Genomic DNA, 24,358 nt, shown 5'->3' on the forward strand with positions numbered 1-24,358 from the left:
GCATTGCAGAGGGACATCGCACGAGTCCCAACGCTTCCTTTTGTCCAGGAAAACCCGCGCTCTCCGATCTCCCTCTCTATTACATTCGTGGTAAGCGTACTTTGATTTCAAAATCCTTTGTTAGCTAAATTTGACCGTTCATCTATTTAGCCTACAATATATATCCAGCTGCTTCTATGGTTAAGTTACCATCTAATTTTAGTTTTATCAACTCTTATTTGATTAATAGACGAACATTTATTTAATTCTTCTAAAATCGCCACATGTTTTAACAATTTACCAACATTTATTTGCGAATGTCATCAGCATATTAAAGTTAGCAGCATTTACAAAAAAATAAATTGACCACTCTTATTTGAGTCCACTTCTCAATCTTTGTTTGCAATCCGTTGGAAAGCTCCCCAGCGAAATGTGGATAAATCAATGGAATAGTTGGTATTTTAAGATAATTTAATAAAAGTTGGTAAGTGACCAAATGAAATTGGTAATTTCATGTAAGAGTTCATAATTTAAACTTCACAAATAAATGTTGGTGTTTTATTGGAATGAAGTTGGTAATTTCGAAAAAAAAGTGGGTTATTTCCATATTAGAGTAATATTATTAACATATTTGTGAGCTCTCCCTATTAACGTGAGTAAATCATTGAAACAGTTGGTATTTTCAAAACAACCCGAGTGAACCCAAAAGTCAATGATATCCAGCCCATCGTGTGTGTCATCAATCTCGCCCTCGTCTAAAAGATAAAATACTAAAGCTATAGTTTTGCACTACCATAAGCGTCAAACTTCGGATCATAGCCTCGTCGTGCATGTCATCAATCTTTAGCATAAAGTATCTGAAATCCTTCAATTAATCACGTCTCCTCTAATTCCATGTACATGAAACCAAAAATATTGATAAAACATATGACATAATCACTATAGCGTCCCTCGCGGATTCTTCAAAAGAAAAATTTATAATTTTGAGAGTAAAAATCCGAAAATTCCACCCAAACTCTAGGTCAGGGTAAGCCACTTTGATCCAAATTCTTTTAACTGTTTTAGGAGTTGACACCAATCATTTTTTTTTTAGGTTGATTGCGAACAAAAAAGTCAGCTAGACTATAAAGCGACAATAAAAAATTTGGAAAATACCACCAAAAATCCCAAACTATGCCACTTGTGATAAATTTACCCTAAACTTTTTTTATTGACATGAAAAATCCCAAACTATGTAACTTGTAATAAATTTACCCTGAACTTGTTTTTGTGATACGAAAAATTCCAAACCATGCCACTTGTGACAAATTTACCCTGAATTTTTTTTTGTGATACGAAAAACCCCAAACTATGCTATTAATGACACATTTACTCCACAATACTTGACCCATGGACATTTTTGTCTTTTTCGTTTTTCTATATTTTTTCCTTTTTTTTCCTTCTCTCTTCCCTTCACCGGCCATGGTGGAGGGAAGCCGGCGAGGGCTGCCTTCGCCGGATCCGGCGTCGGGCGACCCTCGCCAGCGTCGGGCGAGGGCTACCCTTTTTACCGGATCCAGCGAGGGTCGCCCGACCTTGGATCCGGTGTCGGGCGAGGGTGACTTCGCCCGACTCAGGCGAGGGCTTCCCTCGCCGGATCTGGCGAGGTCGACCCTCGTTGGCATTGGGCGAGGGCTGCACTCGCCCGCCCAAGCGAAGGCAACCCTCGCGGGATCCGATGAAGGCAACCCTTGCTGGCTTCCCTCTGCCATGGCCGGCGGAGGGAAGAGAGACAAGAAAAGAAAAAAAAAAGGCAAAAAAACAGAAAAAGGAAAAAGGCGAAAATGCCCATAGGCCAAAGTATTATGGGTAAATATGTCATAAGTGGTATAGTTTAGGGTTTTTTGTATCACAAAAAAAAGTTTAGGATAAATTTGTCACAAGTGGCATAGTTTGGGGTTTTTCGTGTCACAAAAAAAAATTCAAGGCAAATTTATCACAAGTGGCATAGTTTGAGATTTTTCGTGTTACAAATAAAAGGTTCAAGGCAAATTTATCACAAGTGGTATAGTTTGGAGTTTTTCATGTCACAAATAAAAGGTTCAAGGTAAATTTGTCACAAGTGACATAATTTGGGTTTTTTAAGGCTCAAAATTCGGTTAGGTGCAAGAAAAAGTTAGCATGTGCCTCATCACTCTTTCGGTATCACATTCCTTAGTTAAATCCTCATATTATAAGATTTCCTAAAGTAAATACATAAATATTTTCTTTTTGCGTTTCGAATACTAAAAAGCTCTGTTACTCACTGTCAGGTGAAATTACTACATCATGGAAGCGAATATGGAGCCGATTGATCATGGTGTATTATCCATGTTCTTTCAAAGAAAAAGAAAAATGCCGTAATTGAGTCCAATGCGCCAAACAAGCATGATTGAATCTATATCAAAGCAGTAAGCAAAAAGGGGCCTGAATCTGATGCCATGTCAAATAAATGAAAGCATTCAAAGCATCATATTTGAAGACAGTGTTTGAATGTCAATCGTGAATCCAATATACTCAACTCAATTAACAAAAACGAATTCAGTCCAATCAGAGCAACGTGCAGAAATCCGCTGTGTACAATTCAAATAACAACATCGAATTCAATCATAACGCGCGTGCATGAGTCCAATGCATACCGTTCTAATAACAAAAGTGAATCTAATCAAAATAGCAAACCAAACGGTTTTTGCGCTTCTTGTTGTATTAACATTCTTCCTACCCTTGGGGACCTTTTAATAATGTGCAAAATAGAGGATTGCATCTCTATTAGTAGAGGAGCAGTGGATTGGGCGAGAAGATTTTCTTTTTTTAAATTCGCTTTCAATGTAGCTTCTGGGTGCCTGCACCATTCTTCTTTTTCCCCAAGTCTGATTGGGTGTCTATGCAATAGGCTGTTGTGATGATTTTCAGTTTTCCAACCGAAATACCATTTACGATGTACGACGGGCAACTACCGAATTTCGTGGCACGTGCAGACGTGTACGTAGAATTCATGACTTAAATAAATGCAAAATGATATGCATTGGTCCTACATGTAGCATGGCTGATACGAGCTAACACAAATCAATATTCAGGTTTCCGATTCATGGCATAAGTTTCACGACATAACATAGATGAGTCCACATAAGCAATACTATCCAATGCATGTTGCAATTGATCGAGATATGGAATCGGTTATATCAAAACCTGTTTTTCAAATATTTTTCCATTATTTTCGGAATGCTTGTAGACACCTAATTTTTTAGCAAAATGTGTGACAAAAATTGACTGAGCTTCCTTAAAAATTCGATCCAAGAATATAATTAGATCGTACTCTTTGGCAGTATTCCAACTATGTTCAATTTGCTGAAGTTGAATTCTCAAGATATCGCAACTTTTAACGGCAGTTGCTCGATCTTGAGGTGTCAAGAATTTTGTTATTTGACCCGATTAATTAATTCCATCTTAAATATAGTCATAAGTTTTTTGAAGCCCCAAGAATCACATCGAGCGGTTTTTTAATTATGAAATCATCTTAACTTGCCACTACAACCATCCGTTTGGCCGGATTTTCGAAAATCTCATCAGAGTCACGATCTTTATGTGGATGCGAAAATTGGGTCAACCGGACATCGAAAGAAAACTCTATGCATAGTCATAGGGGCTAGTAGCCCCTTCGGTAGAGACAAGTCGGTGCTTCACAACGGACGCTCATTATAGGCCCGTTTGGTTCAGCTTTGTAAATGAAACTTAGGGGAATGCAAATACTTTTAGGTTAAAGCCCCTTAGGGAAATGCAAATGGTGTTTGGTAAAAACTTCTTTATGAAGCAACTTTGGCTCAAGCAGTGTTTGGCAAATTTTTTTTGCAAAGGGCTTTGGGAATTTTCTTTTTTATTAAAAAAAAACTTACCCTACCCTACGCCGGAGCTAGCAAAGGCCTACGGCCGCCGGCGAGCTAAATCTGGCGCCGGTCACTGTCGCCCGAGGTCAGGCGACCCCCGGTGAGCCAAATCTATCGCCGACGACTGTCACCCAAGGCTAGGCAACCCTCGGCGAGGGACGCGCGATCCAAGCGACCCTCGGCGAGGGATGGGTGATCCAAGCGACCCTCGGCGAGGGACGCGCGACCCCAGCGATGGCCGCCTGAGGTCACATGACCGCCTAGACACCGCCAGCCTGTGCGGTCACGCAACCTCAGGCAGCCATCGCCTAGGTGGTGTGACCTCACCGGCCCCTCGCCAGCCCGATTCGGTGTCGGCCGCCCTCGCCGGCCTCCCTCGCCGGCTGCCCTCACTCAAAAGATGAATAGTAATAATTGGGGCAAAACCGGAATAAGCCAGAATAAGTGAGGGTAGTTTGGGGGCAAAAAAATTGGGTTCAGCATTCCCAATGGGCTTTCGGAATGCTGGCTTTCGACCGAAAGCCCGTTGGGAATGCTTGCCAAACAGTTCAGCATTTCCCCAAGGGGTTTTCAAGGTCAAAAGTCCCTTTCCAAAGCTAAACCAAACACCCCCTACAAACCAAGGCAAACCTAACTCAGAACGTTTGCATGGAGTTCTTTAATAATTTGCCCAAAACAGATCAAACTGTCTTTACAAAGTTTCGTGACACTCCCTCTACTTAGTCAAAAATATCAAACCGCATCTTACTTTTCCACAACATCTCCGTGGATTCCAAGGCTTGAAATAATTGGAATTTGAATTAAATAGATTTAGAGCTAGGTCTTTGTTTTCAGGTACTTGGAGTATTGTCTACTCCATCGATAATGCAAACTTCCTTTACAACGCAATACATTCAAACTTGGCGATTTCACCTTATCTCAATCTATTCACCTTCTACACTTAGATCATTCCAAGCATATTAATGTACTCATATATTATTTAAGTTGTTCTCCTTCTATTTTGTCCATCCAAGCATCTCGATGATCCCATGTCCCTTGCTTGTTCACCAAAATCCAAAGGTTCTTCCAAGTCTAACACCCTCCACTCAGTATCTTATTCTCTAAGTAAGAAAATTCTTCAATAGCACATACATCATGGTGTTAACATCATTTGCATATAAAGTTGTACATGCAGAGGATAATTCGCCCGCACACTCACATGTGTATATATATAAGTTCACATAAAGTGTTCTGTCATCTTCAAATTGCATAAGGAGTCTTAACAACATAATTTACCTTGAAAAAAAAGAGCATTTGACCCATATTTGAAAGGAAGAAAACGGAAGCACAAGGGACCTGGGGCGTTACTCAAGGCCATTGGGCCATTACACAGCGTCATAGGGACATTGTATAGGGCCCTCAGCCTGCTGCTTAGCAGACTCGGGCCTCTAGACAGTAAAGAACCAGCGCGAGGCGTGAGCCAGGTGCTGCAAACGCCATGCAGCAGGCCCTTATTAGGCGTGCCACCACCTAACACAAAATTTTCCCTTTTTTTTTTGAAAAATTATTTATTTTATTTATATATTTATCAGAGCTTTGACCCCTCATTTATCTTCCGTCCAATTGACCCGAGATTCACATTCACCGAAAGCCATGACTGGAAATTTTCGAAGATTCAGTCCGATTTCTTGAAAACTTTCTAGATTGCGGATTTCTGCAAATATGATTGAATGGTTGGTTGCAGTGAAAAGTCACATTATCTTCTTTGTTGAAACTCTGATCGATCTAATTCTCAAAGTGTGTTGTGACTAGATATGCCTAAATTCATCACTTAATCTAAAAATCACAATTTTCTTGATAGCCTCGAGATCGGATGGTCATGGTTAAAAGTCATGATATTTGTGATCCGACTATCCCAATGCGATGTGGGCAAATTGGGCGTTGTTGCTCTTGCAGATCACATCCCAGTTATGCCAACCGATCGTAATTTTAACTAAGTTTATGTTTTTTTCCGACACTCGCCATGAAATTTTGAATGTAATGCTTTATAGATTTGGCTTGGTGTTATCCAAGGATATAATTATAGTTTCCAACAATATCCAATTTGCTGAAGTCGAACGGCCGATTCTCAAGATATTGCAACTTTTAACCATTGTTGCTTGATTGTGAGGTGTCAAAAATTTTGTGATTTGACCCAAATGATTAATTTCATCTTAAATATCGAGTCATAAGTTTTTCGAAACATCAAAAATCACTTGGATCGGATTTTTATTGAAGAAAATATCTTAACCTTCCACCAGAACCATTTGTTTGGCCCAATTCTCGGAAATCTGATTTGAGTTGCAAGCTTTTCTAGGGACATGAAAATCGGGTCAAATTGACGTCGGATGAAGACGCTATGCACAGTCATAGGGGTTATTTACATTAAATTAGTTAATAAATGTTGCCCAAAATAGATCAAACTGCCTCTACGAAGTTAAGTGACACACCCTCTGCTTAGTCAAAGATATCAAACCCCATCTTACTTTCCACAACATCTCTCACGAATTCTAAGGCCTGAATTAATTGGCTTCAAAGTATCTATTGGAATTTGAGTTAAATCAGTTTAGAGTTAGGTCTTTATTTCCGTGTACTTGGAGTATTGTCTACTCCGTCGATAATGTAAACTTCTTTTACGCGCGATACATCCAAATTTGGCGATTTCACCTAATCTCAACATGTTCACCCTCTACACTTAGGTCCCCCCAAGCATATTGATGAACTTATGTTATTAAAGTTGTTCTCCTAATATTTGTTCCATCCAATCACCTCGATGATCCTAGGTGCCTTGCTATCTGTTTACACCTAAGCATCTTATTCTCTTTTTGCAGGGGGAGGAAAATTCCCAAAAAGAAAAAACATAATTTTAAAAAAAAAAATAAAAAAAAAAATTTTTATAAAAAAAAAAAATTTTCCCCCCCAAAAAAAAAAAAAAAAAAAAAAAAAAAAAAAAATTTTTTTTTAAAAAAAAAACAAGGAGTCTTACCAACATAATTTACCTTGAAAAAAAATGAGCATTTGACCCCCTATTTAAATAGAAAAAATGGAAGCGCAAGTGACCTAGGGCCTTACTCAAGGCCATTGGGCCATTGCACAGCGTCATAGGGATATTGTACAGGGCCCTCTGCCCGCTGCTGAGCAGACTTGGGCCTCTAGGCAGCAAAGAAGCTGCATGAGGTGCGAGCCGGGTGTCACATCCCGAAAATTCCGTTTGTCAGTCCGTCTAACGAATGTACGTATCGAAACGTTACGTGAGAATTTGAATAAGTATCGACGAGTTACGAAAGAGTCAATTTCTGAAGAATCAGATATTATTACAAAACCACCACTACAAGGTCCCTCTACAACTACCTATCTTTTCGTCCGTAATGTCGTCTTACGAACTAACCGTTCTGACCTTACAATGTTTTTCATTACATTACGAGTTTTAGTTACGTGTTCCATCTAGCCGAATTCGTGCACGTCAATGCCATCTGTACCGACTTCATACATCCAATGGTCACGGTCAACATAGTCTTCTGCTACTGCAATTTCCACGCCATCCTTCCTTCCTACATGAACACCACCACCCCCATTTTTCTTTCTCCTAAGCACGCCACGTTGATCCCCAAACATTAGCCACCTTCTGCCACTTCTTCCTTCCAACATCATGCCACGCCATTGTCCTTTCTCACTGGAACTCCACCTACTCCGCCACCTCCTCCTTCCTTCAATTGCCGCCACATCAGCCGCTTCTTCAGTTCTCTTCACTTGTCACGATTGAAACCCTTTAAGCCACATAAACAGCCACATGCCAACACCCCCACAAGCCACCCAATTCCTACATGCAAGAGGGGGAAATTATTTTCATCCCCTTGTAATTACCGATTAACTTTCCTCTCAGTCAGTTCTGCCGGTTTCCCCTGCTCATCTTGTTTCATTCTGCTCGTTGCGGCTCGATTCCTTCCACGACAAATCCACGGCGTTGCTCGCCTGTTCCGCCCGTCAACCAGCCGCGGGACCACCAGGAATCTTCTCGCGCCGACAGAAACCTGTGAGCCGCGAACCGAAGAAGTGCGACCAGAAGCCGGGACACTCGGCACCCTCTGCCAGAACAGCGCCAAATTCAACCGACGTCGAGGCAAAAGTGGAATTCTGCCTCCCTATTCTAAACTAGGAACCAGTTGCATGTCGAATTGGTCATAGATTCGGGATATTGATGGAGATGGATGGCGTATGTGGAGGTCAACTTCTGGTTTGGGAGTTTCATGAACAAAAATTCTTGTGGATAAGTTTTGGGTTACTTGTTGAACTTTTGAGTTGATTTCCAGAATTGGTACTGCTGGATCTTTACCAATTTTCATTTTGTGGAACGAATTTGGGGAAACTTTCTCCATGAAAGTTGTTCAAAACATCTTTAAATATAACATATTTTAAATTCATATTTTTCTGAGTTCAAATGGGTTGCACGAAGACCCTATTTCTTACCGTGTTAAATCTGTCCAGTGCAATAAAATCAGTGACCTTTATGTCTTCTTGAATTTTTGTAAAATTTCTCAGTTCGAAATTTGACATACTTCCTTCACAAAAATTGTTTAATAAATCCATTTCTGCATCGTATAAAAATTTCGAAGTGTTTTGAAAGGATTTGATTTGCGAAATGAGTATTTATTTTAGTTCAATCATTCTGTTCCAGCGGGCCAGTTTTTGGTCTGCCTTTAAGATTCCGAATGAGGTATTTAAAAAAATATTTAGACTTTGAGTTCCCATGAAAATTGTTTATCAAGGTGTCTTCTACGACATATTCAAAATTTAGAATTTTTTATGTTCATTTACTAATTATTTTAATCCGATTTCGAAAACGGTGCAAAGCTGCCCAGTTTTACCCTTTTTTCAAAGATTCACTAATTTCTTAGGTGAAAACGTGGGAATCTCGATTTGATGTCTTCTGGAGATAGAATCTAAACATTATGAGCTTTCAAATGAGATTTGATAGACCTTGATTGGATATCAAATGATGGGACAAGTGAGGCCAAGTTCATAAACAAGCTTGTAACCGGCAAGCGATGTTAGGAAGGATTGATTGTTGTGTTGTTGTCTGTGTGACATTGAAAAAGATTGATTGTTGTTGGTGATCTGTGCATTGCATGAGTTGATTATATGTGTGGCTTGCTGGGTTATTGAATGCCGTCGGTTTATGGACCGACGATGCCCCGAGGAGCCGAAGAGAAAGCGAGATGCCTGGTTGTGAGAACCAGATGCCTAGGAGGATTCTGCCTTAGATGCCCTAGGAGTGTGATCAGGATGCCGTGGTCAGTGGATCACGAAGCCTGCGTGGGCCGTTGAGAATTTCGGCGTACACCGCGGCAGATCGGAGTGCGCACCGAACGCTGCCAGACGGGAGTGTTCCTCCTTGCGTGACCAGCGAGCGCACCAGGCATGTGACTTGGAGTGAGGAAATGATACCCATGCAAGTGTTGCATTATGTTCGCATGTCTGAATGATGCAATTGTTCGTTATGGTCAATGTTAAACTATCATCTTTGGAATGATTAATAGAATGTGTGCAAAAAGGTATGTTTGCCTCGTCTGGTATGTCCAAGTAGGTATTTGTCGTGTCTATGTTGATTGATGTGCACACTGTTGTTCGTTTAGTATAGGGTGATAGATATTTCCTTGTTGAGCTATGGCTCACTCTTGTTGTTGACAAACTTTTACAGATTAAGCATAAGTCTCCCACTGCCAGTAACCCCGGGTACTTTCTTTGGAGCCCCCGATAAGTTCAAGGGCCACCTCACCCCTTTCATCGACCTTGACTTTCCGATGGTCAGGTTGGTGCGCTACGATGCCACCCTTTGGATGGATATGGGTCTGTCTAGGCATCGGGTACCCCTACGCTTCGTCTCGATATTTATGGACGTGGGTGGTAGCTTGGTGGGGCCAATCAGATACCCGGTGGATGGCAGTAGTGGCGGCGATGCTGATGGCAGGGTAGAGAGAGTGGGGTAGGCGAGAAGGCAAGTAGGAGTAAGGGAACCATTTTTGGACGACACTACTTGGTACTTTTTGGGAGATAGTGTCGGATGTAGGGTGACACCTTTTGGATGATACCAGTATGCGAGACTGTATAGATGGACCCAATACGGGTGACTCGTAGTGATAGTCTCCCCAAGAAGGGATCTTCACGCTTGTATATCACCCGTGTTGATAAATAAAAAAACAGTTTAGTTCGGTGATAGTGTTGTCTTTCATAACGTCAGGCTTGCCTTATTAATAATTCATTTTATAAATACTGGCCTTAAAAGAAATTGCTTCCACATGTGAACAAATTTATAAATGGTAAAAATAATTCGGAATACCCGGAGTGGGGCGTGCCTGGGACGCTACATCATATCTCTCTTGAGTATTTATCACAATTTGAGCTGTGGGGAGTAGTCGATTTTGATCAAATTGATAGGCCTTATATGCAATTTAGTCTCACAGTATCAGGTAAATTCGTGAAAATGTGGGGATTAAGAATAATCTGCAAGCAACTAGGGGACGATTTAAAGGTCGAGCTTCGAGATAATCAGCTGATAGATCCAACTTTACTCTACAAGGTTAGTCATGAATCAACAGACTTAGCAGCCTAGAGTTCACATGTGCACGAAGATAATTCGAGCGAAATATATCTAGAAGAGGACTTGCAAGATTGTCGAATGAGCATCGAGAAACACAGTCAAATAGTATCAAAGAGAAATCATGAGCTTTTCTCCCTTGAGGCATGCGAATCAAGATCATGTGGACTTCTACTTCGATTGACAGAGATGAGTATGGCAGTGTTTGCTCGCTGCTTTTGCTGTTAGAATGATGGGAACTTGCTAAGGAAGCAACTTGTAGGTAAGTGAACGAGCCGACCTCGATTGCAATGCCTTTCTCTCTTCATGTTCTTCTCGTTTTCTTTTCTCAGAAATACTCGCCAACTCGTACCCGCTTTTACCCTTATATTAACATTGAGGTACTTTATATGTCCACTTTAATGTGTGTTAATTTTGCCAGCCACAACGATGGAAATGATCGGCCTTGGAGAGAGCTCGACAAGGAGAGAGAAGCTCGACCTGCTTCTCGACTTAATCTTTGGACTCACCGACCAAGAAAGCATGCGAAGGTTGTGGCTGGAGAGTTACGTGAGGAGGAGGCTGGGGGCGAATAATTTCATGTGCGGGGGGAGCACATTTTCAGGCGAAGGAGGAGTCGAACAAGGACAAGGTCGCGCGCGCTCTCACCTGCGGCAAGCATGCAAACATGGAGAGCGGTCACGATGGAAGATGATCTGGTCAGAACGTGGAGCGATGCTAGCACATGTAAAAGAAGTGGGGAAGTGATCGTGCGGGGTTTACCAACGTGGGATGTGCATTTGATGCCGGTGGAGTCAAAATTGGGAAGGAGAAGGCACAAACAATTTCCGTGGAGTATAAAAGGACCGAGAAGCAGGCATTAGTCTTTAGAGAAGGGACTTAGAGAGAGACGAGAGCACCCAAGAATACTCTCTCCGTGAGTTTTTTTTTATCTATCTTTGTTTTTTTTTCACTTTTTTACTTTTTCTTTTTTACTTTTTCTTTGTTCTCACCTTCGGTCCTTGCAGAGTTTCTTTCCCGTGTATTTTCGTTTCAAAATTTATTTCCTTTTAGATCTAATTTCAATTCCAGTGCGTCTACTTTTATTCGCACTTAGTTTCGCATAGATTCATTCCTCGATCCAACCCCCATTCGTGCATATTATACTCGAGTATGAAATCACGAAGTGATCTCGATTATTCTCTCATTACTCAATTATATGACTCATAAAAATATTATCAGAAGTCTTGACTATATAGCTATGCCGTTATATCATTTTTCTAAAAATGATATCTTGAAAACTATTTTTCGCCAAATAAAAGGAGCATATCAAAATTGATTCCGATCAAAATTGATTCTGATTTTCGTATTATAGAAGTATAGTATATCTTGGTCGATCACTTGCTTAAAGTAAACAATTTACCTTTTTCTGTTTTGCTCAAATCCCTTTTAATTAACACTGGCTAGTTAGCTTTATTCCCAAATAGAATTCTGTAATTCCTTCTTCTCTTTCTTCATTTTCTTTGATTTTTTCCCATCGTAAAGCTTCCTTCCTTCCTTACTTTCCTCTGCCGTAGCTGAACTTCGAACCCCCATCCGACTCCACCTTCAGCATCACCACCACTCCTCATCTTCCATACGACGCCACCAGTGAGCTGAGCTCTGACGACATGGAAGATCGCCGCCGCCTGCCAACGGAGTGGCGACCAACAGAAGAAGAAGAAGGAGTAGTCCGTCTCCCGTAAACAGAGTCCCTTGCGAACCGACGGCTGACGGAGACTGGCCAGCGGAGGCGACCTTAAACCATGGGAAATTGGTGACGTGGCTTCGGGCGAACGATTCTCTCCCTGAGGTTCGTTCTGGGTTTCGTGCAGCTTGCTATAGATCAGGTAACGCCCGGCACATCCGAATTTTAATTAAGTTGGTGTGATGGATTTTGAATTCGATTCGTTTGGTGCTGCAATTGCGCGGGAACTTGAACGATGTGTTGTTGAATTTTGTTGGAGTGACGCTGAATCAGTGTTTCTTCGTAAGTTTTGTCTGTGGATGCTTGATAGTGAATTCATAGATTGCCTGACGTTACGCGCTGCAAAATCAGCGATAATCTATGGAAGGTATAGCTTTTCTTTCTTTGTTTTCGTAGGTGGAGATTCATTGAAAAAAGTAGGTGAAGTCTAGGTTCAAAGGAAAAGCAAGCGAGGGAGAGTGAAATAATGGGAAGTACGGTGTGTATGGGTTGGTTCAATCCCCTTTTCAGGGAAAAAACTGAGCCAATCCTGGTGCTGTAGGTTGGGACTTGGGAGGGAAGGAGGGAGGGATTTGGGTGCTTTTGAGGTGTCTATGAAATGTGGATGTGTAGTATGTAATTATCATACAGATATGCAGCGGATGATAGGTTTGCCAGGAGAATTGAATTCTGAGAAACTTCAATCACTGGGATAGGGCTCTGTCTCTATGTTTTATGAGTCGCTTGAAGAGGCAAAACCATAGTCGAATGGAGATGATGCAGTGAGATGGCAAGCCACCAGGAAAGGTTGCTTGACAGTCGAGTCCTTTAACCACATCTTAACTTTGGCAACTAGGGAGAATTGAAAACCAAATTCACTTGGAGCATGAGAGTAATATGAACATTGGTCGTGCCGATGGATACATTGGTTAAGTGGTTATTTTCTTTTGCCCTGTGGTCTGTGGAAATTAAAAAGAAAAGAATCACAAGAAACACAGAGTTTGCAAAAGTTATTCAGTAGAATAGAGACAAAGGCACAAGAAGCTAATTGTCAATTCTGATTTCTGAGGCCTTTGCAACAGTTTAGGATTTTCTTTTTATACTTATGTGCCATAGCTTTTATGAAGGAAAATGACCGAGAAGCTGAAACTCCTGGATGCTTCTTGAATGTTTGAGTGAACCTGATTGATGAAAGATAAACTTCTGAGGTACCAATAATATAATTGGAATGAGCAACATATAGTTTCTCAAATTAGTTGCTGTTTTTGTTCAGTGTTGTTAGAGCCATATTAGTTTGAGTTTTAAGTGGGATTTGCATCTAATTACAGGATGATTATGTATTAATGATCATTACTTGGAAGTTTATGACTAGTATATTATACAGGACCTGCGAGATCTTGATCTTTTAGCTACTCATTCCATTAGTAGCTGTATTTTGGTACAGAAATATTTCTACTGCTGGCAAGTTGATGCTGATTTCCCCTTGAATTGCCTGTTTGCACATAGAGAAATTCTGACTATTTTACTAATAATTTTTTCCCCTAACAAGTAACAAGGCTTATTTGCTTTTTTCATATAAGGCAAAGCTTGATTTGGACAGCCTTGAAGTTCGAGTTGGGTAAAACTGATTTTCAGTAACCAGGTGCATTTCAGATATGTTACTTTATTTTCTAATTAAGATAATTAGTATTTTCATTCCTGATTAGTAAATGATTTCACATTGTACTTTATTTATATTATACCTTGATTGAACAGCTGTGTGATTGTTGAGGAAGGGCACATTATTGCAGCAGGAAGAAACAGGACTAATGAGAAGCAGAATGTATGTCTATGATTGCTTCTCCACCTCTTTATATAAGTTTTGGCCAGCAGCACTTTGCTGTTCTTCTAAATTGATACCCTCACATTATCCACTCGCAGTTATTGTTGATCTTTTTTGTGTTTCTGCCTTAAATATTTCTTTAATATATGATAAAATAGTATATCTGAACAAATCTGTTAAAAAGTGGAATTTTCTATGCATTATTAGGCTGTAAATGGTTTTGTTCTCATTATTCTTTCATAAAGTATAACTACGGCTAACAATAGCAAGAATCTTGCTTTCCTATGTACATTGTTTCACGTTTCTCGTTTGCCATTGAGCTCTGCCTGAATTTTGGACCGAGAACAGTCAAAGAAAAAGCTTCAATGAGGAGAGAGAAAGAATAGGGGAATGATATTTATTTATTTATTTTGAATAGAAATAAAGCTGTCGCAAGCTGCTGGATCAGAATGTTGAGTGCTGATAGATTGTGCTGTATTGCATGTTTGAATATGTTAATTAGTACTTGATCGCCTCAACAGATTATAAATTTATAGATTATTCTGGGTATGTAGTTATTGCTTTACATTACATGATAGGAAGTTGTTATGGTGGCTTCACCTCTCTTGATTAAAAAGGCGTTGTGAGAGATGCAAAATTCCGAAGTTTTTGGAAGCAAGTTAATAGACTTTGCAAAATCTCAAGTGTAGGGAGGATAACTGCAATTTCACATAAAATTTCAGAGAACATAACACTTGAGTCATAGAAATTAGATTGAATACCGAATAGTAAGGTGTATCGATGATTCTGTCCACACCTTCACATTGAGGAGAAAAGAGAGTTGTCCATGCTTCATGCATAAGATCCTCTCCTAGACAATTAGTGTTGTCGGTTTTTGAAGAAAGAACTGAAATTTCTGGTTAAGGTGTATCGATGATTCTGTCTTGGAGACGGTGGTTCTTTCAATAGGATTCATTATCTAATGTAGTTGGCTTTGAAGAAAATCCTATCCCTAGGATACAACAATCTTCCTTACTTGGTCTACATTGGATGAACACAATTCAAACCTTGAAAGTATAGTCAACATGGAGCAGATAAGAAAGAGGCGATTTGAAGAGGAAATATGCGAGTTATAATTGTGTTACTATTATTTGCTTGGTTAACTATTTTTTATTTGCATTACTAATGCTCTCGACACTAAGAGGAAGAAGGAAATGGCACTAAGAGAAGCACCAATTCAAAGATAAAATATTGGACTCAAATGTTAAGCAAGAGTAAAAAAAAAGTAAACGTGAAGGAGAAAATATTTTCATGAAATGCATTTCCTAAATTATGTTGAAACTACACTAAGAGAAACTTTCTCTATGACAAGCTCCTAAGTTTGATATGCTTTCTTTAATTTTTCCTTTGCACTTTCCTAGGTAACAAGACGTGCAGAATTGGAAGCTCTTGATGTTCTTCTTGAACACTGGCGGAGGACTGGATTTTCGTCTGCAAAAGTTGCAGAGAAGTTTTCAGCATACTCCCTTTATGTGACATGTGAAGCATGACATGTGCAGCAGCATTATCAATTATTGGTACATCTATAAATCACACTGAAATAAAACTAAACTTTTGTAAAATTTGTTTATTCATAAATGATTAGATGACTCTTAGCCATTTTTGGGTATAAAGGAAGTATATTATGGCTGTGCAAAAGATAAATTTGGAGGCTGTTGCATTCAAGTAGCTCCAAGGCATGCATTAGGTCAGTTTCTGAACTTGCTTTTGTTGTTGATTTCGTATCTACTTAGCTCCACTTTGAAATTGTGACACATGACAATTAACAACTAAAGCTTTGTGGAGGTTGTTATGATTCCTTATGTTGATTACTGATGGATGTGATTTCGTAGTAATTCTGTTTGTTGTCACACTTTGAATATTGCGACACATAACCATGAAAACAAATGGAGGTTTATGGAACTAATCTTCCACCTTTTCTGTCCTTTTCCAAGTCTAAATGGAAGAAAGTCAAGTTTCCGGAAGTGTCATGAAGTCAAGTTTATATTATTTTTTCTTTCCCGGATTTGTTTCCTTTTTGTAAAAATTTTATGAGACTCGTTAGACATTTGTTTTTTTTTTTGCTGTTTTTTTTTCCCTAAAGACTTTACCGTTCTGGGAACTACAACAAGTTAACATAACACTAGTTTTTTCTTTCCTTTTCCCTTTCCCCCACTGTTTCTTTTTTTTGGTTTCTTCATCTCCAACTGTTTCTTCATCTATTTCCTCGCTTTTTTCCATTGCAGCGAGATTCTTTGATGTCTTTAATGCTATCAAGTTTAAAGCGGGGAATATAGCATCTTCAAAGAAATATGATTTAACTATGAGGAAATTATTCTTTCTGATATGTCATGGCCAATGTACTCGATAAAGAAATCTCTTTTCTCATTTATTAGTTGCAATTGTCTCTTCTTGCATACATGAGGGCATGGGCTTGCTAAATTGTGGTGTATGGCATGTGTTTCCAGTATGATTTTTCTTTTGTCTGATGCTGCCATGATCTAACATTTCATGTTTCCTGAGATTGTCCAGACTTCATCAATTTCATACTTGACTTTGTCGACATAAAGTAGAGAGAGGGAGGGTGCAGCGCATGGGGGTGGACAACATAAACTTTAACATTTCATTGTGATTTGAGCGGAACATAAAGTAGCTAATATAGATTATGGACAATGTCTTTCTGTTGAATTATTAGTTTTGAAAGAAGAAGCTCAAGTAGAGGGAGAAGGGCTTGGGGGGGTGGGGGTGGGGTTGGGCGGGAGGGAAGCAAGAGAATGAGTAATGTGAGATTTGGTGGGACCACTACCAACTGTTCTAAAAGCTTAAGCTGTTGGATGAAGGCGTGATTTAATATTTAATTATTCTAACACTCCCCTTCATGCTTAATCTGGTCTTCTTGCCTAGTATCAAGCGTGGACATATTTAATTGGAGAGGCAAATGGGGCCTGGAAAGATTCGAACTCAGGACCTCCAGCTCTGATACCATGTGAAATTTGGTGGGACCACTGCCAACTGTTCTAAAAGCTTAAGCTATTAGATGAAGGCGTGGTTTAATAGTTAATTATTCTAACAAGTAAAAAATTTTAGGGGGGAAAAAATAAGCGACGAAAACTCTGACTTTTAGAGTTAGAAATTGATACTTATGCTGCTCTCAATAATCTGATTATAAGGAAGAAGCAAGAGTTTGAGTGAAAAATTTTAGGGGGAAAAATAATAAGCCATGAAATCTGACTTTTAGAGCTAGAATTTGATACTTATGCTACTCTTAAGAATTTGATTAGAAGTCAAAAGTATTGTGGGAAGCATGAACTAGCTCATTGCCTTTCTGAATATGACATCAAGCAAGAGGACACATCTTGCAGATAAAGTACCGCCTTGCACAATTTCTACCTTGGGGAGCTAAAAAACTAGCCCTAATTATTGCACAGTTTCATTAGAGAGAATGAGACCGTTGTTATAGTGGTGAGCATGGTTCATATCCAATGTTTGGAAGATGTAGCTAATTGAAACCCATCGTAGCCAGTATTAGTATACAAGTCATTTGCAAATCTTCTCTCTATCAGATTCCCTGTGCCAATAGCTCTCTGAAGAGAACTTGCCCATCCGTGTTAAAAACCTCGAAGTATCCCCTGTTTACAGCTATTGTTTGTTCTCCAAGGACATTAGGTTTAAGTCATTGCTACCCCAAACACACCTCTTTTAAATCTGATGCAAGAAGTTTGTCAAGGTATAGAGCCTAGTTACTGTCAATTGAAGTGAATGGTACACGCCTAGTTACTGTCAATTGAAGTGAATGGTACACTTCAGAGATAATTTACTTGCCTGAAAACCTGTTTCCTTGATATTCTTAGGACCTAAGCGTAAACTTCCTACGTTGAGCATATTCCTTTATCGGCGAACTTGTTTTTGCTTAGATGGTACCTTCTTTTGCAAAGTGCTTTGTCAATTAGTCTGCTAAATTATATCTTGCTTGATATTTGGACATGTTTTGCAAATGGAATCTATCTCAGGTTTCAAGCTGACGAGCTAGGTAAAAATGCATAATTATCAGAAATATTGGGTGGTTTTCACAGAAATTTCATCTATGTTTCCTCTTTCAAGTGTCTACCTGATTTATGAATGTTTCCTACTTTTTTCTTGTTTCTCTTGCAGTAATGGAAATTCTGGATCAAAGTGTTTCAAATGTTGTGGAGGTATAATGGCATCAGAAGCAATTTCTCTTCTTTGAGATTTTTATGAATGAGGAAACCCTGATGGTATTAACGGCGATCAACCATTTTAACCAGCTGAACTGTCTGTTCAAAAGAATGTTAAAATACTGTAGTTAGCATCTATTTACATTAGACAACTTAAGGGAAATGATCGTTCTTTTTCAATGGACCCATAGTTAAATGCACTCTTTAAGAGGCTTTTATGAGCATAATAGAGCAATTCTACCTTTTGAACCAAAGTTTACTTTATCAATCAATGGACTTGAGCATTATGCCTGCTAGCAACATCTCCCTTAAGGACCCTTCCGAATAAAGCTCTTTCAAAATCTAATGCTGTGGTCTTCCTAGCACTCATAGCCATTCATATTGATTGAGAAGAATTGAGGAAGCCTCGTTCTATTTCTACTTTTCAATCAATTCTCTCAACCAGCTAGAGAGAATTGTAGCTGGAGCTTTTGGTAATTTTGTAGATCTTGCTGAACAACTCTCGTTCTCTCTCTCTCTCTCTCTCTCCCTCTCTCGTCCATATGTAAATGGTTTTTTTCAGTAAAAGATGTTGTACCCTTGGTCTGGAGAATTATCTACTCACATCCCAGGTAAATAAAGCTGGCCCAGTGGAATTTTTTTTAATTATAAAGGATAATGAAATTGGAAGCATAGAACTAGTGGGTCGTTGTCTGCATAAGAACCCATTCAGAAGTTTGATGCATCAAGGATAAGGTGCACATCTTGAGATGGTGGGTACACTTATCCTTACCGACAATAGGTATAGTTGCTTCAGTGCAATGGTGTTCAGCCATATAATGGTTGCTATGAATAGGCGTAGAATTTACCAGTAAACAAAAAGGTAGAGTTTCAGATACCCAGTCTTTCCTTTTGTTATGGAAAAAGATGAAGTTAGTTGATAGTCTGTTGGTTAGACTGATTGGGAGAAGTATCTTCTCCCTTGATCCCTATCGTGAATTACTAAACATATATGGTTCTTGGTTGAGCAATTCTCCAATTTGAGCTCTTCAGTTGTAAATATTTTAAGAGACTGATCAGACCATAACCTTTTCATGCTTCTGAGATAATTAGTACGCTTTGTAAACTCATGACATACAGAAAAGATGGAATTGAAATAATTTGTCTATGCTATGATAAAATGAACTGTGTTTTCTTCTCTGTTTCATAGAACCCCGTAACATGAATATCATTTCTTTTCGCCATTTTCCCCTCCTTTTCCATTCATTTGCTGTTTATGACAATGTGGAATATATGATTTGTCTTGAGTATTATAGATATATGCTGAATGCTAATATTTGGATTTCAGCTCCAAAGCCTCACACGGCACGGGTTACTCAGGCTTCTCACTAGATCTGCGTGCATTGATTCTTCCTGTTGAATACTCTCATGGCTTTGCATGACTAGGTAAGACCCTTGGATTATGATTCTCGCTTCTCTGAACATCCTGGATATCATGTATGGTATTATGATGCAACTCTGCTGCATACTGAATGATTGTCAATAACTTGTGCATAGAAAAAGTGGGCTGCATGGTATGACCTTCTTTAGTATAGCCTGTTAAAAGGGAATGGCACGGATTAGGGCGCTGTGGCAATGTTTCTTGCTGTGGCAGTAGGATATGATGCACATGCTAAGATTGAGTATACCTATAGCTATAGATTTCCTTGTATGATAGTAGTCAATCACAACGAGGATGCTATAAAGGTCTTCAAGACGAAATTAGACAACATCCTTGCTCTTCATTCCTGATTCTTGGATTATTCTGATTATATTGTTCATTGTTCTTATTCCTGTAAGTTAATCTCTTCATTCGACTATAACCTAAGTCAAACTTGCAGTTCAAGGTAGTTCCCATTCTTGAGGTGAACTCATTGCAAAATTCCTATTGAACTATAGTTTTCTTACTCTTTGTATTCTATATGTAAAACGCAAATCTGGATGTGACATCATTGGTGCCGATTCTAGCACAATAAGATTCTCTCCTGTTTGTGTGTGATGTCAGAAACAATTAATTATTTTGTCTCAAGATCTTACAAAATTTAATAATCACAGTGTATTCAGACAGCCTTTAAGTATAGAGATCCGTGTGAATATTGTTGATGATGATTCGCATTCTTTTTCAATGGTAAGAGGATGTAGTTAGACATCTAGCATCCCAGAAGTGTCTTCAAAATTCAATGCAATCTGACTGACAATGCATGTGCCATTTACTGCTTTTCCAATCACAGAATTTCATCAAGGAACCGTGAAACGAAGCATGATGCTTGTCCATATCAGTATTTGCCTGGATGTTCATGTGTTTGCAGAGGGTTACAGTTGTGATTGGAAGTCCATTTCTTGCTTTAACTTGAGTATCATATTGTTAAGATAATTTAAGGTATAAACTGTGTAGGCATTCTGATGCTAATATTTGTCATCAACGTATTCTGTAATCTAGCTTATTTTTTTTACGAGTTTTTTGAACTTCTGAGTTATTTTGGTTGGGCTATTGATGTGTGTGAGCTCCTGTTCCGGACTATATCACGTGTCATCCCTAATGATGATAAAGAGGTCAATGATTTACATGTGTTTCGTGTGGATTACCTGGCAAAGAATTGCAATGACCGGATTAAGGTTCCCGGTTATATCGATTATGTCATAAATACTTTGAATTTAAAATAATGATGAGTCATTTAGTGTCTTGATCATTGTTGACTTTGCCTAGCATATTATTGTGAGAAAATCTCGGTGATTTGATTGGTCACGTGTCGACCATGATTGGTTGAGATAGTTACGCGGTGGCTCCAAAAGTACATGAAAATCTTGATGTTTTCCTCTGTCAAGGGGCAATTGGCAAATGCTTCTTCCCTGAGTGTGCCTTCATTACTGTTCAATCCTGAAGTGACCTCTTTTCTTCTGGTAATAAAATGTCAAAATTTGTGTTTTTTTAAGCTAGTAATGAATGTGTTAGTATCATGTCTAGTAAAACATAGAAAATACCAAACCATTTGTCCGAAAGACCATAGTCTAAAATGAACAGGAAGATGGTGATTTTGAACCCTTAATCCATTAGAACCTTTTATGAACGATCTTTTCTACGTTGAGTATCAGTTCTAATATGTTAATTTCATGTCGTGATATGATCTGGGTTGTGGGATTTGCGATCTAGAAGTTTCAGAAATTTTTGGAATAAATTTTAGACCTAATAGACAAGCTTCAAATTGGACGTAGATTTCTGTTCATGTGTCCAAATTGGATTCATTATCATATTACCCACAGCAATGCTGGTCATTTCGCACCTTTAATTTTGAATCAATTCCATTCGGGGCACCTGCATGCATGGGTAAAATTCCTCGTAATTTTACCGAGTGTTAATGGTAGAAATTCCTCATAATTGGACCGTCATAGGCTAGTAAATGCATGGTTGAGCTTCGCGATTCTTGTTCCGATCTTAATGACGGTTTAATTGTGTGCAATTTCGAGTTATTATGCATTTACACGAGAGTGCATTTGACTGGCTATAGAGCTATTTAGAAGCTTTTCCGTTATGGGGTCTATCTCTTGATAAATCAGAGACTACTAAAGAATTTAATCAGGATTTTCGATGATTAATATTTTACAAAATCAAAATTGAGCTTTTGATTGAGCTCCAAAAGTGTCGAATTTGCTGTGTCTTTAAATTCGATCCAAAAGAAAAAAAAACAGCAGGTCATTTCTTTTTTTGTCGAAAAAAAGATTCTATTCATAGAACAATATCTGTGAAAGGTACATAGAAGGCATACAAGTCTAGCAAATCACAAATCACTGCGAAACAAAGCAAATACTAGAACGCAAATAACAAACCACAAAGCACAGTCTACAGCTAAAACCACACTCTCATTCCTCAAAAATAGATCTGCCATAGTAAACATTCGGCAGCCGATCATCAGATTCAGTGATGAGCATATACCGACATACCCCACCCCATATGCAACGGCTTGCGGTGCGCGTCTAGGTTCAACATCCTCGTAACCATTGCCGTGTAGAGACACCAACATCAATTTGTTGAAAGAATGCAGATCAAATACTTGAAAGGAACTCTCAAATCTGAACCTAAATTAGGAGAGTAAAAACCCCAAATCTAGACCATCTAAATCGGGAGAGAATAGTGGTTTAGGGTGCGAATGGTAACCATTCTGCTCCAGAAATCAAATTTTTGCCAGAAATTGAATTCCGAAATTCTTGCGAAATTGATTTCTAGAGGAGAAATCTATTTGGTAAACCATGACTAATCTCGTCAGAAATTGATTTTGGCAATCTGTTTTGATTTGTTGATTTTTTTTGCACCTAAAAAAATTTAAATTTTACTCAAAGTGGGTGGCCACATGTATTATAAGCCATTCAGTAAAGTTTTGAAATTTTTTTATTTTTTTTAAATTTTTTTGGGCACCTAAAAAAATTTAAATTTCACTCAAAGTGGGTGGCCACAGGTATTCTAAGCCATTTTGTGAAGTTTTGAATTTTATTTATTTTTTTTTTTTTTTGGGCACCTCAAAAATTTAAATTTTACTCAAAGTGGGTGGCTATGAGATATTCTAAGCCACTCTGTGAAGTTTTCAAATTTTTTATTATTTTTTTTTTTTTTGGGCACCTCAAAAACTTAAATTTCACTCAAAGTGGGTCGCGGTATTTTAAGCCATTTTGTGAAGTTTTGAAAATTTTTATTTTTTTATTGTTTTTTTTTTTTGGGCACCTCAAAAATTTAAATTTCACTCAAAGTAGGTGGCGGTATTTTAAGCCATTTTATGAAGTTTTGAAATTTTTGATTTTTTTGGGCACCTCAAAAATTTAAATTTCACTCAAAGTGGTGGTACATGTGTTTTAAGCTATTCTGTGAAGTTTTGAATTTTTTTATTTTTAAAAAAATTCACCAAATTTCATATTTTCCCGAAATCTGACTTTTTTTATTTTCTGGAAATTTTTATGAATTTTTCTAGAATTTTTCAATTTTTATGCATTTTCTGAAAAAAAAATTGTGAGAAAATAGGAGAATGCATTCGGAATCAAGAAGCTACAAAAAGAGCTTCTCTTTTCTTGCCAAAAACTCATTCCGGAATCAAAAATGCATTCGGAATCAAGTATTTTTAACAAACGCATTTTTTTTCGGAATGCAAAAATCGCTCCAGAATGCATTCCGGAAATTTTTTAACAAACGCCATTCTGTTCCGGAATGCATTCCGGAACATAATTTTTATTTCGGAATGCATTTCATGCGCACCCTTAATCTCGGAGAGATTGTGGAGCCACGTCACGAACATCTTTCTCGATAACTATCGACTAGACGAATGACCGAACTAAACTCCACATTCACCCAAGATCAACTGCAAAAACTTATTCACGCATAACTCTCAAAACAGATCGGGAGAGAAAAGAAAAGACAGTCAAAGCAAAGAAAAAGAAAATTAAAAGCGAAGTAGGTTCTTAGCTTTAGAAATTGAAGTCGAGAGCCTATCCTATGATAGCTTTAAAAGAGGGAAGAGTTTTATGGGAGATGAAGGGGTTTGGGGAGATAAAGTGGGGAGATAACAGCTGGTCATTTTTGGGTGGCAAATTGGGTCGAGCGACTTGGACAGAGGTTGGAGAAGACCGTACGCCTGTGCAAGGCAAATGCCACGTGCGGAAGAAGCGTGCGGGGGTGTATGACAGCTTTTTTTGGCGTTGTGCACCATGCGGTCTTTCGAGATTTATTGGTATACATGCATAATTTTCTAGGAGCGAGGTGCTGCAAATTACTATAATATATGAGGGATGTAAATGTAATAGCATTAGGCACTCCCCTTAGTATGGTACAAGGGTTATATAATCTATTTTGCGAATATGCACGTAATTTTGCTTGGGGTATTTGAGATTCAAGAATACAATGTTAAACTTAAATTTTTTGATATCTCGAGATACATAAGATTTCGTATCTTATCCAAAGCAGTCATGAGTGAATATGCATAGAAAAGGTGTTTGGTGCACAATCACATTGTATAATCGAGAAAATACTCACATTTTGCTGTAAATGCTAGGCCACCAAAGTGACACGTGTACAGCAACATTTTGAGAATTTTCCTCTATTAATGTCGTCTCAAGCGAATCTTC

The 24,358-nt window shown here is 38.7% G+C and overlaps 1 protein-coding gene and 1 long non-coding RNA gene across 6 annotated transcripts in view; both read left to right on the forward strand.

The window, feature by feature from the left end:
• LOC115667269 (disease resistance protein Roq1-like) overlaps positions 1 to 24,358 on the forward strand; it is a 110,002-nt gene that overhangs the window by 26,084 nt on the left and 59,560 nt on the right. The gene's annotated exons all lie outside the window — the stretch shown is intronic.
• On the forward strand, positions 11,860 to 20,706 carry LOC115694522 (uncharacterized). 4 transcript variants are annotated; one of them, XR_008814318.1, is made up of 9 exons: positions 11,860 to 12,362; positions 13,780 to 13,841; positions 13,955 to 14,021; positions 15,422 to 15,577; positions 15,675 to 15,747; positions 18,192 to 18,232; positions 18,798 to 18,846; positions 19,563 to 19,660; positions 20,485 to 20,706. It is a non-coding gene; the product is annotated as an uncharacterized LOC115694522 (long non-coding RNA). The 4 variants fall into 4 exon arrangements; XR_008814317.1 differs by lacking the exon at positions 18,798 to 18,846; XR_008814320.1 differs by lacking the exons at positions 11,860 to 12,362; positions 18,798 to 18,846 and adding an exon at positions 12,470 to 12,502.

The sequence above is a fragment of the Syzygium oleosum genome, unplaced genomic scaffold (assembly GCF_021117445.2).
Source record: "Syzygium oleosum isolate NSW1041296 unplaced genomic scaffold, Sole_v2.1 Sole_v2.24, whole genome shotgun sequence".
In the NCBI taxonomy this organism is placed as follows: Eukaryota; Viridiplantae; Streptophyta; class Magnoliopsida; order Myrtales; family Myrtaceae; genus Syzygium; species Syzygium oleosum.